At 42.5% G+C, this 18,640-nt stretch overlaps 1 protein-coding gene across 5 annotated transcripts in view; it reads left to right on the plus strand.

Annotated features, from left to right (window-relative positions):
- Positions 1 to 859: 859 nt before the first annotated feature.
- LOC128910454 (bifunctional heparan sulfate N-deacetylase/N-sulfotransferase 3) overlaps positions 860 to 18,640 on the plus strand; it is a 112,784-nt gene continuing 95,003 nt past the window's right edge. For 3 of the 5 annotated variants that reach the window (XM_054203671.1, XM_054203666.1, XM_054203673.1), the window contains exon 1: positions 4,649 to 4,770. The gene's annotated coding sequence lies outside the window, so the exon portion shown is untranslated. Of the gene's footprint in view, positions 870 to 1,820; positions 1,846 to 4,648; positions 4,771 to 18,640 lie in introns of those variants that run through there. The other 2 variants (XM_054203668.1, XM_054203669.1) reach the window with 2 other exon arrangements.

The raw sequence follows: 18,640 nt of genomic DNA on the forward strand, positions 1-18,640 counted from the left end.
GGAAAGCAGAGACTTGTTGCTCTATTTCTTTCTACAGGCTTTGGTTTGTTAATCCTCTAGGTGCCCCGCTCTACTCCATTTGAGCAATATCATCTTGGACTGGGACTGTAATTGGAGGTGTACCGGCTGTTTCATGAAATGACGTTGGCAATTTTAGTAGCTTTGCTCTTAAAGCGTCGCTGAACCAAGTGCTGACCAGTGCTAGGCGGCTCCGTGCCTCTGGAGGGTTTGTCTTTTCCAAGTGTCCTCAAAACATTCAAGCATAAAAGAGTTTTGCTGAACTGTGGAGTTAATTTCTGCCTATTTATAAGATTTCCTGGGGAACAGGCCGTATTTTTTGCTCGTTTCTGATCTCACTTGTTGAGTAATGCCTTTAGCTCAAGCTGTCTACATTCCTATAAATAACTCTGTTTTGGCTGTGGTAGAGGTGATTGCTGATTAGGAACAAAGGCAGATGTGGTAATGCTGAGCCATACACAGATGTTCCATTGTCTTCCTTTGAGTGGGATTTTAGGAAAAAAAAAAAAAAATTTGTTTTCTCAGTTGTTTCTATATCAACAAATAAAATAGTCCCCCAAAATATTAGGCTTGTACAAAACAACAGTATCCGATTACGTTGTGCAAGAGCAGCGTACCAGTTCGTGACTCTTGGCTTATTCCTGTGCTGAAGGGAATGCGGCTGGAGGGCAGTGAGAGCGCAGGGAGTTGTATTTTCATCCTGGTGCATTTCCGTAGCATAAATAGAGCCCAGCTCCTTGCTTCCAGTCTGTAGTAACTCACACCTATGGACTTGTTGCCGTTTTGTCCGTAGGACAAGAGTCTGATCAGCTGAACGGAGCACACCTTGCTGCCAGAGCGACGGTGTTTTGGTAAGGCTGCACCTAGCACAAAATCGGTGTCGGGGGGGCGATGGATTCAATGAAATCTAGTACTGCTTTCTCTGCGATATCCTGAGGTTTGCTAAAGATACATGTCTTTACACCTTCACCTTGGAGGAGAAACAGGTTGGGTTTACTTCGATTCCTGACAGATGGGTTTGAAGTTTGGAGTAGACTTTAAATACCCCAGCAGAGAAACCCCTTCCTTCTCTGTCACACGCAGACAGGATTTTGTCCTGGGAGAGCATTTGGAAGGGAGCTGATGTGTAACGTGAAAGGGAAGCTGGAGCTGGGAAGCTGTGCCAGGGTGGTGGAAGGGGAGCGGATGAGAGCAAACAAGGAGGGAGAAATGCAAACTGGCCGGCCGCCTTGGGCCACACGCAGCGAGGAGGGGATTGCCAGGGGAATTTTGATACAGTTCTGACAAAGATTTCTGACGGCGTTAACAGTCGTTTGCTGTTTCAAAGGCCAAAGGACACCTACAGGGAGGAAGGGGGGGCGAAAAGCGTGGGAGTCCTCGCTTCCCGAGCCGTTCCGTCTGGAAGTGATGTAAGGTCACCTGGCTCGCGCAAGTACCGCACACTGCGAAAGAAACTGCAAGGCCGGAGCACGCTCGTTCTTGCTGGTTTTATGCTATTCAGGGGTCAGTGGGCCTGCAGTTGTAAGAAGTTAATCAACTGTAGTACCTGTAGGGCCTCAGGCTCAGCGATGGTAATTCCGTTCCTGGGACCTCCCGCGTGGCCAGCTGAGTTTCAACGCGTGGGACTCTCCTCTTCACAAAAGCAGGAGCAGCCACGTTCACACACTCTTCATGGCCAGAGGTTTAGGTCTCTCTCTACTGCAAAGAGCAAGACTTTTTGTAGGATGAGGTTCAAAACTTCAGTACTTCCTTCCGTCTCCTGGTACTTTGAGGTTTTTCATTTATGGAAATTCTGCAAGCATGAAGCACTGTTCTTGTTTCGTAAAGGTAATGTCTGGCCTAAATGCAGAAGGGAAGAAGCTTGTAGTGTAATGTTCAGTTATTTTTGTTTCTTGCCACGTCTGAATGCTCATAATTCTGTGATTGTAACTCTCAGATTATCTGTAAATTACAAATGTTTGAATAAGTGATCAAAAGGCAGTGTAAATTATGCATATTTACAGGTAGAACAAGTATGGTAAAAGTCCGCTTTTCCCCATTTCTCCTTCGAACTCAGATGTCCCACTTCCCCATAGTCTGCTGCTTCTGTCTCTCTGTGTCTGAGCCCCCTTTCTGCACCTCTGCCACCAGCTCAGGTTTTGTGTGGGTTACCAACGAATGATTCTCAAGGGAGTGGTTTAGGAAAGCAGGTTATCTGCGTGTTGAAATATCAGCCAGTTCGCTGTCTGTGAGTCTGTAATTGGTATATATACACACACCTATATATATATATATACACATATACATACATATATATAGATATTTTTTTATATATATATATATCCACACACACACACCGAGGGTGGTGAGACACTGGCCCAGGTTGCCCGGAGAGGTGGTGGAGGCCCCGTCCCTGGAGACGTTCAAGGCCAGGCTTGGTGAGGCTCTGAGCAACCTGACCTAGTTACAGATGTCCCTGCTGACTGCAGGGGGTTTGGACTAGATGACCTTTAAAGGTCCCTTCCAACCCAGCACATTCTGTGATATCCTAAAGAGATTCGTTATTATGCTTAAAGTCCAGCAGAAACAAATAATGTGTTATTTTGCAGTCCAAATGCAATGCCTGAAGAATAGTGCTCTCATACATAACGCTCAGGTACCTTTAGACAGATCTGAATTACTGATGTATTTTGAAACTCAAATCATCACTTAGCATATCTCAAGCGCGGGCAGGTGGGTTTTTTACTTTTCTCTGACGGCTGTGACAGAAATACTGTCTTGATGAAACAGTACCTAAAGGAACAGTGTTTGCACGGCATGGGGATGACTTTACAGTGATACATTAAAGAATCGTGTGCTCAAGTTATAGGCATGCAAGCTATTAGTGCTTCCTCCCCTCCACTTAGCAAGCTGTTTAGCTTTTGAAAGGCTGGAAACTCTTCATTTTATTTTCCACAGATTTCCTTATGGAACAAACAGTATAAATAATATCTTTAATATAAAGCTTTGGGGATAAAAAGAGATAATATTTGTGCTTAATTTCTTTCCTCCTTCCCACCCATGTCATGTTCCACGTTTGCATATGAAATTCATCTCCCACCCTTTCCCATGAGCCTTGTTAGTGTCCTGCTGTGCCCTCCCACACAACTTGGCCGATACTAGAAGACCTTTCAATCTATCTTTGAAAATTTATTTTGGGAACTACATTGTAGACAATATTTCTATTTAAATGAGTTTTTCCCGGTCCCCAAATGTTAAAGAAATACAAGATAGAGAAGCTAGGAGAAGGGCAGACCCTGCTGCTGCTGAAGTATGCCTTTTCTGTGAGTAGACTGCTGGAAATCGTATTCCCTCTACTGAGTTGATGAACCTGAAGCTTTAAGCCATGATGTATGTATTTACGTATGTATGTATGTTTGCATTCAATTCCAAGGAGCAGAAAGAGAGCATTAGGACCAACACGTGTTGCCCGTACACACTAGTAAGACGCAGCTGTTGCTGAGAGTTCTGAACCCTTACTCTTTGCTGTAGCCGGGACCTTGGCTAAGATTATCTGTGTCTTCTTATCTTCTCAAGAAATTAAAAGTAGGACACTGGAGTGTCTTGCTCGCTTTGTAGTGAAGGTACACATACAGGCCCAAGTGAAATCGGGGAGCAATTTTACTAAGCATTGTAGAGATTCATGAACTCAATGCTGTTTCTTTAAATAAAAGTGGGGAGCAGCTCTGCAGGGGATTTTTATAATTGCCCCAAAAGACACTGCTGAAAGCCACCCATGGATCTTGTCTCATCGTTCTCAAATGCTCTCGCCACTGGAACAGCCTGTAATACAAGCATATTTTAGCACTCTGGTACAGTGATGCCAATCCCTGTGATTAGAACTCTCTTCCTTTTTTTTAATTTGTGATTGCTGCAGTATTTGACGTTTTTCTTCAAGTGTCAGTTTCTGTGCTTGAGCAGCTGAATAAGGAGTCTCAACTTCCTTTAGAAACAAAAGTTTCAAGCCCTGACGGTTGCAGAAAACTGCATGAAAATAGGGCTCATTGACTGTTTTACCAGTAAGTTTTGAAGAGCAGAATGTTTGCACTCTTTCTTTTCATTCTTTTTTTATCTTTTTTAACAGCTGTCACTAATAATCACTAAATTAAATATTAGTTGACTTTCTCAACTAATTTATGACATTTGTTATGGCTATGCTGCAGGAAAAAAGCCTGTAAGGGAAGACAAGCGTATATTTTTTGTATAGTTGTTGGATGCGCCTCTATTAACAGGTAGGAATGCTGAGACACGCTTAGTTTGCATCCCGGCTGCAGTGAAACGTTTCTGATGGTCCATCACAACCACCGTACCATCTGCTTTTTCCAGGCCATTTATTCCATCCTTGTCTAACCTCTTTCCTTTCTGCTTTAAAAGCAAGCACGTTTTCTCAAACCTGTTACCATTCACTAAATTCTTTTTTTAAACACGTTCAGGAAAAATTAATCTGGGCTCCATCTCGTTAAATGTTGTGTCGCTGGAGCAGCTGTGGCTTCAGAGGGAAGAAAACCTCGCTATCAATTAGAGTTACAGCGTGGTGACAGGGTGAGCTTTGGACTGTCCACACCGGAAGTGCCTCCTGCCCTCTCATCGGTTAGTTATCAACTTGTACAGACTGCGTAAGTTTTTGCTTAATTTTGAGTGTGAAGTTGCCATCGTGATCTACGTGGAAATCTCTGCAAGCGAAAAGGAGGCTGATCTTTGACTACCTTCTAGCATCAGCACTTGGAGAATGAGGTACTCCTCCTTCATCCTCTGGTATTTTATAATTGTGTTTAGGAAAGTTTTTTATTGATTTTAGAGAGAGGTATGGATTTCATAGTTGTAAAAACATACATCTTTTCAAACCTTATTGATGCCTTCAGTGATGGTGGCGATGGGTTCATTATGCAGTGCATTATATCAGTTTTACATTTTTTTGTTTTTAAAAATCCTCCTTGATCTTATGTTATAAGCAGGCCTATAAAAATGCACAGCGTATCAGCACGGTACTTTGTAGCCTGGTATCACAGCTTCCCTAAGATGTGTCCTCTTTAATCAGAGCAGTACTGATCTCCTCTTCCCGCTGCTCATTATTATTGTCGTTTGTGTTACATTACAGCGAGCGTTGCACAAACAGCACATCCAGACCAGCCCCGTAACTTGTTAATCATCCTTCATATGGAAATGTCTGCATTCCTTTAATCATTTAAATCAATCCTTTTAGAGTCTCCTGTCCCCCTCCAAACTTCTCGTGTGTGTCCGTTGGCGATGACAAGAAATAAACAAAATGGTTTTTCGAAAAAGTGCACAGCTGATTTACATAAGAAAACTGCAGAACTATTTTCCTAGCCCATTTCTTAGCCATTCTCGGAGGGCTTTGAAAGGAAAGGCATTAGAGTCCTAAGACACCTCTGTGCTCTTACCAACGCCACTGTGAGAAGTTTGCTTTTCGAGCCGCTGTGGCCCCGAGACAGGAGGTTTTCGTGGAGCTGTCCCTAATGGCGTTCTCATATCTTTCTTGGGGGGATTAACTCATTTAAATGCACAGGAAGCGCAAATAGTTTTAAGTTAAGATTACTGGTTATGTGTTACTTTGCTTTTACTAACAACCAGTTCCATCTGCTGTCGTGCTTCTCTTTTGCCCAGCCTTCTGGGGCTCCTCTGTGTCCTCGTAGACATGTTTGTTTTCTACATTGTATAATATCACCACATTTGTGTCATGGCTCTTTTCCAAATGGCTGCTAAATATATGAAAAACTTGTAGTCTAAAGCCAATGTAAAACCTTACGACTCTCCTTAAAATTACAGGGTTTACTGCTTATTTCCAGTGTATTTTCCCTCTTCTGGGCTAGAGCTATACATCTTGCCTGTGCTGCTTGAGATTTCTGAGTGCGCTTTATTATGCTGACTTTGACTTATTAGTACAAGGCTGTACAGTTTTTGGCACTCCTTCTCTTTCTACCTTATGTGGTAAAAGTTACTGGAAATGCTAAATTCGTTGCTCATATTTCAGTGAGGAGATAAGAGCAGTGGGCCCCTGTGAGAGGTCCTTTGTTCCTGCAGCTGATTCCATTCTTGTTCCAAAAGAGCCTAGCTCCCCTTCTAGCTAAGGATGCAGTGCGTCATGTTTAGGAAGGGGCTGGGGGGCTAGGCAATGGAAATACTATTTGAAGGAATTTTATGCACTGTTCTGATCATTTCATGTAATTGTTATCTTTTTTCCCCCCAAAGAATGCAATATAAGTGGAATATTTAGTGAGCGTTGCAAGTGCCACTTTGTTCGTGAACAAATTCAGTAGTTGCAACAGTTTTGAATTAAATGCTGGAACTGAGTCCTGTCTTCGCTTGGAAGAACTGAAGACCAGGTTTTCCTTGGTTTGTGATTCGGGGATATCCCTGGTAGACAGTTATGTTCTGTTGATGCTATTCCTCTGGCTTCTGAGCCGCGTGATTTTTGCTGAAGAGAGAATCTTTTCTTGATTAGGAGAGGAGGAGACCCGTTGGGTGGCTCTGGGCAGCCGACAGTGCAGCTGGAAGCCCCCGCGGAGCACTGGGATGTGCTGGGCAGGCCCCAGGGAGGCTGGGTGGCATTGTGGTGTTCCCAGGTCCAGACCCAACTGCCGGGTCACAGCAGAGGCGAGTGGCTCTGTCTCTCAAATAAAGAACCAGCACACATGGTGGGACCTGCGTTTACTTCAGAAATACCCCACGTATAGAGTATAACCTTGCCTAAATATGTGTGCGCTCGCTCCCTCCCGCCCTTGCTCTCTAATAGTTTTCCCTGAGATTCTTGAACAACAGAGCAGATGGAAACCTTATTTAAATTTAGAAACCGTGAATACCACATGCTGAGCTCAATGGAGCAATTCAAGTTGGTTTCCCTTAAATGAATTATTTTTTTTAATGCTGAATTCCATTTAGAATTTTTTAAATAGCGTAAACACGTGATATAAAGCATTTGAAGATACCTGTATTCCTTACCGCATAATGCCTCCCTTGTATAGAAGTGTGAAAACGTGTCCTAAACAGATCAAATTTCACAGCTAGTCGTCCTAGAGGACATTACCACTCCATTATTTATTAGAGCCATTATAAAAGAAACTCCTGCACCGTCCCTAAAGACAGAAAATCTGTCATGGTTCCCAGGAAAGAGAAGCAAGGATTATCCTTGAAAGCAATCAAAGGAGAGAATAGTTTTTACCAACTCGTCAGTGGAGTTGCCATGGGCACCAGCCAGGAGCCTAGGTTTAAATGTCACATTTCCCTTCCACTGCTGTCTTTTCCTTTTCTTTTGCTTTATTTTTGCATTCATTCCATTATTTCTTTTTTTTTTTTTCTTTTTAATAAGAATTTCTCTACCCACATTCCTTTTTTCCTGATGCCCAGTTTCGCTTCTTCTTATGCCCGTCCTCAGACATCATGCCAATTCCAGGTAAAGAAGTGTTTTGTTTTTCTTAAAGTCAGACAGTATGTTCTTGGGTACTTGTTTGAAAGTCATTAGCATATTAATATTTGTCCAGCAAAGAAAATTGCATTAAGAGACTGACACAGTTAAGGAAGGAACAGCAGCGTAGAGGCGGCAGCAGCTCCCCTTCAGCATTATTGCGCCTGGTTGTTCGGAGACATGTGGTACGTTTCATTATTTGCTAAAATATTACACAGAGGAGCGTGGGGGGGAAGGAACAGAGCAGAAGGAAAAAGCTCACATCTGTGGTAACATCTCTGCAGGGGAAAAAAAAAAGGCAAATCCTACCATTTGTGGAAGGTATTTGTGTGTTGCCGGCTGGCTAAACTGCACATCAATTGAATTAATGTGTCTGTTAAATCTAGATAAAAGCTCAGAAGAAGCAGTTTAGAAAACACTTTTTTCTTTTCTGTTCTTCCCCCCCCCCCCCCCCCCCCTTAATTCCCCTAAGCTGGCACGGGACATCTGGGTTGGTTTTGCTTTGTAGGCTGGGTTTTGTTTTGCTTTGTGTGTCTTTACTGTCAAAACCCCAAAACAAGCCCTGCTGCCTTTAAAAAAAAAAAAAAAAAAAAAAAAAATCCATTTGTGTTTTGCTTACTTGTTAATAGCGTTAGCATGTAAATGACCACATCCAGGCTATCAAGTGAGCAACTCGAGTGGGTGGGAAGCTCACACCTCCTTTGGTGCTATTGTTTCAGCCTGTCTGGCTGCAGGCTCAGGAGGGCCGGAAGAGAACAGCCTTTTGCATAAATGAAGGCCATAGTTGCAAAAAGAAAATGGAATTTTTTTAAGAACCAAATAATGCTGTCGTTGACTGGGTGCCTGTAACCTCCATTTGGTCACTAAGTTTGTTCTGGAGAACGAAGATAAAGCCGTAGTGCTAGCAAATTTTTGAATTTGGATCCTAGTTTTAGTCTCGAGAGTTTATTTTCAGGCTGTGCGCTTCACTGTGGCTGTGGAGAATGGGATAAATTAGTGCTTGTGGCTTTGAAACCCATTTCTGATCTGCCTTCCTATGATCCTGCCCGGCCTATAAGAAACTGTGATCACGTTTCCATGAGAATTATTGACACATAAGTAATGACGGGTTGATACTGACTTGAAAACTGGGTTGTTATTAGAACTAACAGGATGCAAATAATCAGGATGCGTATTCTTAATCCAAACTCAGGTTCCCACAGTGGTTTTGAATTATGTGATTTCTTATTCACTTTCTTCACTCATTCACTTTTGTGAATCATTTCTGTGTTCTTGGTGCACGTAGTATTGGCACTGGATGGTACAAAGATGCACAATCATGAAATTTGGGTGACTGTGTTACAAAAAGAGAAATCACTGTTCAGAGGTGGAGACGGCCATGAGTCCACTCAATACGGCCTGAGGTGTTTCGTATGGCATACAATCCTAAGGTCTGTTACCTTAAAACTTTCCAACCCTTGAAACAAATACTTAGGAATCTTCCTGTGCAAGAGGGAGGAGGGTGTTCAGTGCCTACAAGAAATCATCTCGAAGATTAGGAGATGGTATCAGTGACATTTATTGAAGAGCAGGAAAATTCTAGTTTGCTCACGGTGGTAGCACTGATGTAACCAGTTCCTTTGATTTGGATTTCATCGGGGACCAACCTGCAGGGTCTGAGAGCAATGTCACGGTGAAGCACGCTGAGCGGTCCTGCTTTGCCAGGTAGGTTAGTCCTTGCTGTGGGATTTTGGTGACTGGGTTCTTCTACCGTGAAGAACCTCAGTAGCCTTTGGGGGTGCTAGGGAACAGAAATGTCCTGCTTCCTTTCAGCTGGGCACTACCAGGCTCACTGGTGCTGGAGGTTGAAGGCCTCCAAGCAGCTCTGGAAGCTCAGTTACAAGCAGAAACGTCAGCTCCTTCCTCTAAAGCTGTAGCATTTAGCCATTATGGAGAGGGTGAAAAAGAAGTAGTAATATTCGGGAATCCTTTGGAGAAAGACTGAACAAACTGAGCGTAAGCATTTAAAGAGAAAAGGGAATAATCTGTTCTTGGTGTTTTCTGTGGATGGAAATAGGATGGGACAAGAAATAAAAGACCACAAATTGCAAAAAGGGAAAATTAAGATTAAGCATTAAGAAGTTCTCTCAGTAAAGGTTAGTTAGTCGCTGAAATAGATTGCCTAGGGAAGCTGTGAAATGTTTATCATCAGAAGTTTAAAGAAAAACACAGGAGAAAATGCCAAGAACATCTTGGGTGTAATTGCTAAAGAAAAGTGCTAAGTATAACTGTCCTGTCACGGGACAGTGGGAAGCACCGGAGCCCTTCCAGCCTGAGTTTCTGTGAAGATCCACCGTTTCAAATAGCTGATGAGTCTGGCTTAACGGCAGCAGTGGCTTGTCGGCTTTTATTTAGAACCAGAAAGTATTCGTGACCCTGATTCACGAAACCTCCACTCTAAAGCAAGCCTAGGAGTCAGGTTAATAACAACTCAGAAACCTTCGCTAATTTAGTGGGAAAACTTCAGTTTAAGAGTTTATACGAGCGTGCATCACCATAGTAATTTAAAAATCTTGTAAGTAGAATGATAGCAACCTTTTTCCTGGCATCCCTGAACATCTTCCTTGCCTAGCTAACAGATACCAACATTCAGAGAGAAAGTCGAACTAAATAGGAGAGGGAACAATTCCAACTCTGTGCTCAGCTAGGGAGGAGGGGAAGTGGAAGGAGGACAGGCTGTCAGACCTGGCTGGGTTACAGTAAACAGCTTGGACAGTTCTAGCATTGCTCCTGCCGGGGTTCAGCAGCTCTGTGTGATCCAAGGGGTAAACGCACACCTCATCGCGTCTCAGACCCTGTCAGACTGCCTGGAGCATGCCGCGGTGGCATTATGGCCTGGGCATCCTTCCCTTGCCGAACGGCAAGCGCCGCGTGCCAGTGGCTTGCCCCGACCTAGAGCAAGGTTTCGCTGAAGTATGCACCCAAAGGCGGGAACTGTGGGATGAGCTGTTCCTGCTGTCTGACAGCACCTGGCTGGGTCTGAGAGCTGGAGCCACTGCAATACAGTTTGACGCTATAGATGTCCTAATGTCAGGATCGTGAATGGCCCATGTCACCTGTTCTATGTGTGTTTGGCAGCACACAAGTAATCCCCTTTTAATGACTGAAGACAAACCTCCGGAAAGCCAGGTCACAGTGAAAAGTGAGCAGGCTAAGTCATATGAGCACACTGGTTAGTAGAACACAGGAATTGTCTTGTTGTAAGGGTACATACATCTTGGTATCCCCTTTCCGCCAGTGGGTATAAGAAGATGCTTGTGGAAAAATAAAGACAAGACAATTTCTTAAAGTTGTTTCAGCCATCATCTAATGGCTACTCCCAACACTTGCTAAAATGGAAGTGGTTTCTACGTGGTTCGTAACACATGAGGGTTTCCATGGTCTTCTCAAGTTTCCCCTGGAATCCCATTTAAACTTTAGCATTCACAATATCCTTAGTGCTCATATGGAAAAATTTCTGTTTAGATGCAGAGCTATTCACGCGAAAGGATTTATGCCGTTAACTAACTGTGAAAATACAAAGTAAAATACTGGTCTCTGCCTGAAAAAGGGAAGCCATCTGAAAATGTAGACCAAAACTCTCTGATAGGAGTTAGGGTCTGTGATCCTTAGTATTTTAAATGTGCTTCATCATGTTAGATTCACAATTTATCGTCTCTCCCCATCAGAGAATGGTGTCATCATGCTATAGTTAAAACATTTGTGCAAGTGCTATAGAAATTACCAGAAAATTTAAAAGACTTCATGTGGCAACAGCTGCCCTTCTTGTGATGCCAGTATTACAGATATGAAAAGTACAGAAATGAGAGCTAAGAAAAGAAATCTAAACTAATGGGGGAAAGGGGGAGAGTGGAACCACTGCGAGATTTGTCTTTCTGAAAACTGCCTGATTGCTTTTCAGATCTATACTTTTTTTTTTCCCTGTTGACAGGCAAAGCTTGGGAATAATAAGTACTGCATGAATTAAATCCATCACACTTGACTGGCTGGATACCATGCACTGGATCTTCAAACCAGTCTGGATTCTATCAGTGTGCCACTATTGATTTCTGGGCTTTGACAGAAAATAGCTGAGAGACAAATGATGGGGGGAAGGGAATCCTACAAATGTTTTTTATGTTACTATAGCTATAGCTAATAGCTAAAGTAACACCACATTCCCCCTATCTAAAATACCACTGAGCCCGTGAGCATGGTTTGGTACGTATCAGTCAATACAGTTTAAATATGTCTCTGCACACTGTTCTTTTGTGTCTCCTTAAGAAAGGATTATTGACAGCAAACCAGGAGGGTGGTTATTCTTGTCCACCTACAGCATGTCTGTTCCAAAGCATCATCAGCTTCCCCCTTCGCCGTACAGCCATTCTGTGTCGGGAGATACCAGTCATGAACTCAGATGAGAATGTAAATCCGTCCCATTGAAATGGAAATCAGCAAAGATGTTGCACAGCTCTTTCACCAATCCCTGCTTATTTCACTCTATGTTTTTAATTTGCAGACAAGTACTAGCTTTGAAAAGTTCCAACAAGTATTTTATTTTCTTTCTTTTTTCCTTTTTTTTTTTTTTTTCTTTCTGGTTTTTGTCTGTTCCATTTGACTTTGTCTAAGGAAGATCAAATCCTGGTCCTGGCTGGACCAAGGAGGAGAACTGGGGCCAAAAATGCCCAAGAGTTGGCTGGCGTGAGGAGTAGCGGGGACTCCTGATGGAGTACTGGGGGGCTACTTGTTTTTTTCTGATGAAATGTATAACAGAGTAGCAGATGTTGAATATTCTGTTAGCACTACGAATTGCTCCTGGGCACGGCACTCTGGTAAGGCTGGGGAATGGGAGGTTTCAGCTGAAGTTTTGCTGTTTGCCTTGTGCCGCGCTCAGGTAAGACACAGTACCTTTCTGCCTTGTCCTTCATCTCTTCACGTTCTTAATCCTCTGGGGCAGGACTGTTTCTCCCGCGCTTGTCTAGGACTTGGAATAAAGTTTTCATGAGGAGTCTGTAGGAGCCGCTGTAATTCAGATCGTCAGTGCTGAAAAGGGAGTTGTGTATGAATGAATGTGCTGGGGGGACACTAATGAAGGTTAGCACCTTCTGCTTGTGGGCAGGAGAGAAAAATAGGTTTCACACCATGCTACAGTCTCCTCCCAGGTTTCTAAATTTCCTTTTGATTTATTCCTTTTGATTACTTAATTTTTATTATGATTAAATCATAATGTATTGTTAAAGGACTTCTCTGTGCATAAGTGAAAGCCAATTAGGTTCATCCCTGTTAACATCTGTAGCACATTTCACCTGAGCGGTTATGGTCACTTTGGATAAATTCTGCATTTTATCAAGGGTAAATATACGTTGCTGAAGGGAACGTGTTCGGCAGTTGCTGGTTTGCTCTGTGGCGTTTTCTACAAATGGCTCTTTAAGGGAGAAATGTTAAGCCTTAGGATTTCATCTCTCCTAAGGGAAGGAGAAGACTTTATGTATCTTCCCTGTCTACTGTACAAAGTACTACATAGCCTAGAAAACAGACAGCACTAAATAATTTTTACATTTAATAACATAATGTAATAATGGAGTACAGATCTGAGTACTAAAACCTTTCAGTATCTGAAGTGGAAGTTCCTTATTAACATAGGAGTCTGCTCTAAGAACTTGTTTGTGTAGTACCAATTTACAGTAATTCCTCGCAACTCCCGAGTCGTGTATTCTAGGAGAAGAGCATCACAGATGTCCCCAGCAGGTACAGCTGACTTTAACTGGCACGAGGGGACAGTGCGTACGGGTGGCAGCTCAGGACGCACAGTGCTAATGGAGGGAGTTCAAGTCCCTTCCTCGCATGTCAGTTTGTGGCTTTCGCTGCTGTAATAATAGGATTTTGAACAGTTACTTTTGAAATCAGACCTGGGAGCGTTTGGGAGAAACAGTGGGTCATGTCTGTTGTTCCCGGTAGTACTTTGTTTAAAAAAAAATCCCGACAAACTGTATGAAATAAATCAGTGTCACACTCCAAATCCCTCATCCTCTTCATCATATTTGTATTTCATATGATCCAGAAAATATTTCATTGCCATACGTAAGGCCCATTTCAAGGCTGCTGTTTCAGCTCCTTGACAACACGCCTATGGCACAACAGCTGGTTTCGGTTCCCTGAGGGCAGCTCCTTTCCCTCTTAGAAATTGCCGATGCCACAAGGCAGAAGGGGCCTTGCCAAGGGGTTTAAGGACCAGACTGAATTCCCAAATCCCTTCTAGGGTAGCAGCAGCATTCTTTGGGCTTCTGTACTGTATTGTGGCCGTTGGAGGTGGTGAGCTAATGAGACCATGCCTGACGAGAATTCTTGCTCCTCTACAAGAGCCGTCCCGTGCAGTCCGGCCCAGAATCAGGTTCTCGGTCTGCCTAGAAGGCTCCCTCAAAGGTGGGATCTCTTTCAGCCCCGCACCGCGAGATAGCTTCGACAGCTGGTCATTAAAAGCTTAAGAATTACAAAAGGCAAAAAAAGCTTTGGTAAAAATGAAATCTTCTTCTCTAAGGGCAGCAGAAACAGTCTCAGAGCAAAAGTCTCGGGACATACTGCGATGTATATTGCGCTTCCTCAGTGAGTCACTATTTAGGATAAGAAATTATGAAATTCAATTTAATGACTACTTTTAAAAATACTTTTTCAAGTGGTTTCTACTTTAAAGTTGTCTGCGTATTTGCTTTTAGAATTTTTGGGTGTGCTTCACTGAAGGAAATACTTTTTTATTTCAAACGATGTCAAAATGAGACAAGTTCACTGTTTCAGCCCAGGTAGCAGTTGCTTTTTGTTTGAAGAGTTATGGACCCCTGTGTATCGTAACAGTCCTTAGACTAACCTTTTCAGTATGAATCTCCCTTTATTTTAATATCGTCTTAAAAATAATGGGGATTTCTTCTGCAGATAAGCCTCTACAGGTTATTCTGGTGGCTGTCTTGAGTTGGAGGAGTTTTCCTTCACTTAATTAAGAAAATTTCTCCACCTTCAAGAGCAAAAAGACAAAAAGGAGCTCTCAGCGTCTCTGGTTCCAGTAAAAAAACCCATGCAAATAGACACAAAGATATTTCCACTTACAGAGCAACTGTTCCTAAGACATGATTAAAAATGCTCAAATTTCCAATAATGTATATATAACATATTCATTCCTGTCATCTGCAGCATATCGATAGGAAACCTTAAACAGCAGATGCTCTGTGGGACTTTTAAACTGAAGTCGAATCTATAGAGGAGACAGAACTTATAATGAGACATAATGTAGTTGTGAGACAAGACATCAGAGGCAATTTCCTGAAGGGAAGAGTGAGATTTAATCACTTTGGGCTACTTCTGCAGCTTCGGCTGAGGCACGTTCGTTGCTCTGTCAGAGAGGGAGATGCTTGTCAAGATTGTTAGCAAACTGAACTGCTGCCAACCATTTACTCACAGACAACAGATGATTCTCATAGACCGTTTGTTTTATTTCTGCACATTTCATCTTGTGCTTTGCTGTCTTTCTGAAATCCGCGGCCCTTTATGTTACGACAACAGGACGTTAGCAGTTATTGCTGTTGAAGTGCTGCAGACATAAGCAAAGCCCCCCTCTCTGCCACGTTAGTCGTCAGAGCACCGTTCAGTTATTAGCTCTGTCAGTTCTAGAAGTTCTAATTCTAACAGCTTTAATTACCTCAGGGAAGTAATTTTACAATTTTTGATTGATAAAAGTAATTTTTCAGCTACTTGGAGTAGGCGGTCTCGTGTTACATTAAGTGGGATTTGACTGTCCCTGAAAGACTTCCAGGACATTGGAACAAGACATTTAACGGCATAGAGGTGGGTAACCGCTGCTTCCTAACTGCACGCCACGGAGAGACGAGGGAGAGGAAATCCATGTTATCTCAAGATTCCTATTTTCTTTACATAAAACACTAGCCCCAATTAGCATTCTCGTTGCCAGTCTCGGCTAGCGTTCTGTTGCAGCAGTGTGAAGCAAAAGCAATACCCAGCAGATAATCAACTAGGTAATTCCTCAGGTAATTCCCAGGCAGTAATTCCTACTCCAAAGGCAGGACATGGACTTTCTAACCAGCAGCTCTTGGACCATTCTGCCACCCTCCGTGCTGTGTAGTTGCTGCCACTCGACAGCAACGTGTTTCCATCTCCTCATCCTGTCCTCTCCTGTTGGGATTATTTGCAGCCTGCAGTCTCCATCTTGATTTCTAGGTTGATTGCACAGATTGTAACTCAGGGCAAATCTGGCAGAAGGACTACAGGAGGTAAGGCAAGGAGAGACAGATGGGTGAAAATGACATTGACCCAGTTGCCTTGTCTGAACTGGATGGAAAATTATATCCTTGTCCCCTCACTGTCCACATATCAAACAAATAAATTTCGTATTCCTGTATTAGTTCTGTGGCACGGTTTCCCCGGCCCAGGGATGAGTGTTCCTGGAGCGAATGCTGTCCTGTTTCATCATGTGAAGCAAGCCTCGCTGTCACCATCTTTTCTTCGCTCCCCTAATACCTCCAGCCACGCACCTTCCCCAGCTCAGGCCCTCACCACAGGCAAACAGCAGTGACTGAAAGGCCCAGCAAAGCCTGTTAACGTGGATGCCGCACTGCGCCTTGTACATCATCTGATGTCCATGCGTCTCACCAGCGAGTTGTACTTCACTGGTTGGGAACCAGTGCTCTACTGTAGTCCGGGATGCTGCAGCAAGAAATCACCAGCACATTCTCACTTTGTTTATATCATCTGGTGAAGGAGGAAAGAGAATAATAAATTGCTCCTAAAAAGTATAGCTTTAATGTAGATCATAATTCAGTACAGTGAATAAACATCACAGATATCAGCGTACTCCAAAAAGTGGGTGAAGGATCTAAATTGGTTTTTTGAAACAACACAGCTATTATCAATACCTGGAGTATTCCAGGTTATTAGCAACCTACAGACCACTTAGGGCCACGTCATAAAGGAGATTAACAAAGTGAAAAAATTTAGGTTTCCATAGTGAATTGGGAATGGCATCACCAGTTATGCAAGAAGAGAAAAACACGGTCCAAGGGATTATGGCTGGAGAAAGGGGAGAGAGCGGGTGGGCTGGAGAACCCATTTGCCAGAAAACACGAGATACCACGTTTTCCTTTTAAACCAATAATTGTCATGACGAACTCACTTCAGCTCTCAGAAATTTTTTCTTAGAAACGTAAAGGTGCAGAAAGCCAAGTTCTCAAAAGCAGAGGGAAGGTAGTGTTGGTGGCAGAGGGACTGGCCGTTCTTTCCTTTCATCTGGTTGCAATCAGCCTTTGAATTTTGGTGTGCTTTCTTGGCCAAGAAACCCCGCTTTTGATTTCCGTGAGATTTAATCAGGCTATCGAATTGTCAGGGTATCCATAATTTATAGAGGTAGTTTTTTTGTGATGGATTCTTTTTTTCCTTTCTTTTTTTAACAAATAAAAGCAAATAGCATTAGAATAATTGACACTCAGAAGAGCATTTTCCCTGTTGCATTTAATACAATTTAATTAAGTTAGCACAGTCCAAATGAAAATGTGAGCAAGATACTTGTTTAATACATCAAAAGCAAATTAAGTCTGGATTTGAAAAGGTGTTAAAGCTTTTCCTTTCATAAAATAGAATTAGTTCTAATTTGTCTCTGAAGTTTAAGCTGGAAAGAATTTATTGTTGAAAAATAAACCAATATTTTCAATCCAAGCCTAACGCAATTAACAAAGCGAGGAAACTTCGTAAGGTTCAAATGAGTATTTTTGTTATGCTATACAAGCTGAGAAACAAATCAGCGTAGCCCTGCTGAAATTATTAGAGCTATGATGGGTAACCCCTTTGAAGTCTATGACCGTGGGAGAGGCCGGGAACAGGGAAATAAAGAAATACTCAAATACGCAGAAAATACTCATATTTTTAGTAAACTTACACAAGTGAATTTTGACAAGTGTTTAAGGTGAGATATTAATAATATGAACACATTATCTGATTGGGCATAAATAGGGACTAGCACTGCAAAGGTGTCTTATATGAGGATGAGAGATTCTCTCTTCCTGTGTTTGCATTCTTTTGTTTCTGTTCTTGGTACTGTGTAGTGAATGAGATTACTAAGCCTCATGTGCACACAGTTGGCAAACATAATGTATAAGCATTTGTCTAAATTGCTGAGAAAACAATTTTGAATTTGGAAATGTGACTATTTGGTCGGGAAGGTAATTCGGTTGTAATGGAAAAACGCCGTACAGACGGTCAAAACTAAATGACAGAATACAAACTGAGAACATCAGATGATGACACCTAAACAAGCAGTCTGATCTAGAAAATGTTGAAATTTGAGAATTAGATCGCTCTGTTGGGCAGCTAACTCTGAAATTAATCCTGAATTTTAGGCATCTGTTTTTGGAAAGGTTTGCGCTCTCAGCCCCAGTTTTTTTTTTTGTAAAGTCGGAGTATGATACTTCCTTTCCTTTCCTTATAGAGATGGTAAGCGGATTACTGCCTTTCACACTGCTTTGGGTATGGGAAGTCCTATAAAAGCGTTATCTGAAAATTCAGACAGCTCTAGTGTTATCCTGTTACCCACTCATAGAGGCAAGTAATGGATAATTGGGTTCCTACTTACCTTCATTAGATAAGAGATTTCTCATTTAACTCTATCAATAGAAAGATTAAGAGTCCTTGTTACTCCCGGAGAATAAAGTTGCAGAGGACAGGAGAAGCGAATAGTAGTGAGCATAAAGCCGTGGCTGTAAACCAATAGATCTGTTGCAATAAAGAAGCTTCAGACTATGAAATACCCTGTCTAACCTTTACGGTCATACTTCTGATTGAATACGTGGAGGCACATTACTCCGTATCACGTGAGACAGAATAAAGCGGCCCATTAATTGCATCAAAAGTTTACAAGCTGACTTTGTATTTTCACACCTGTCACGTGAAGACAGATTCCGAGACTCTCCTGTGAGTCAGAGCAGAGCCTGTGGAGAGGCATTTGGGGCCCATCTTGACTTCCGTGACCGCTTCAGGTTAATAATTACTTATTGCAAGTTTTTCTTCTTGTTTGGTATAGCACTGGCATGATTCCTGGGTGTACACAAGACTTTTTCTACGTTAGGCTTCTATTTCAATAGAATCCTCTTTTTGTTTGCAACTGGCAAA

This window comes from Rissa tridactyla, chromosome 5 (genome assembly GCF_028500815.1).
Source record: "Rissa tridactyla isolate bRisTri1 chromosome 5, bRisTri1.patW.cur.20221130, whole genome shotgun sequence".
In the NCBI taxonomy this organism is placed as follows: domain Eukaryota; kingdom Metazoa; phylum Chordata; class Aves; order Charadriiformes; family Laridae; genus Rissa; species Rissa tridactyla.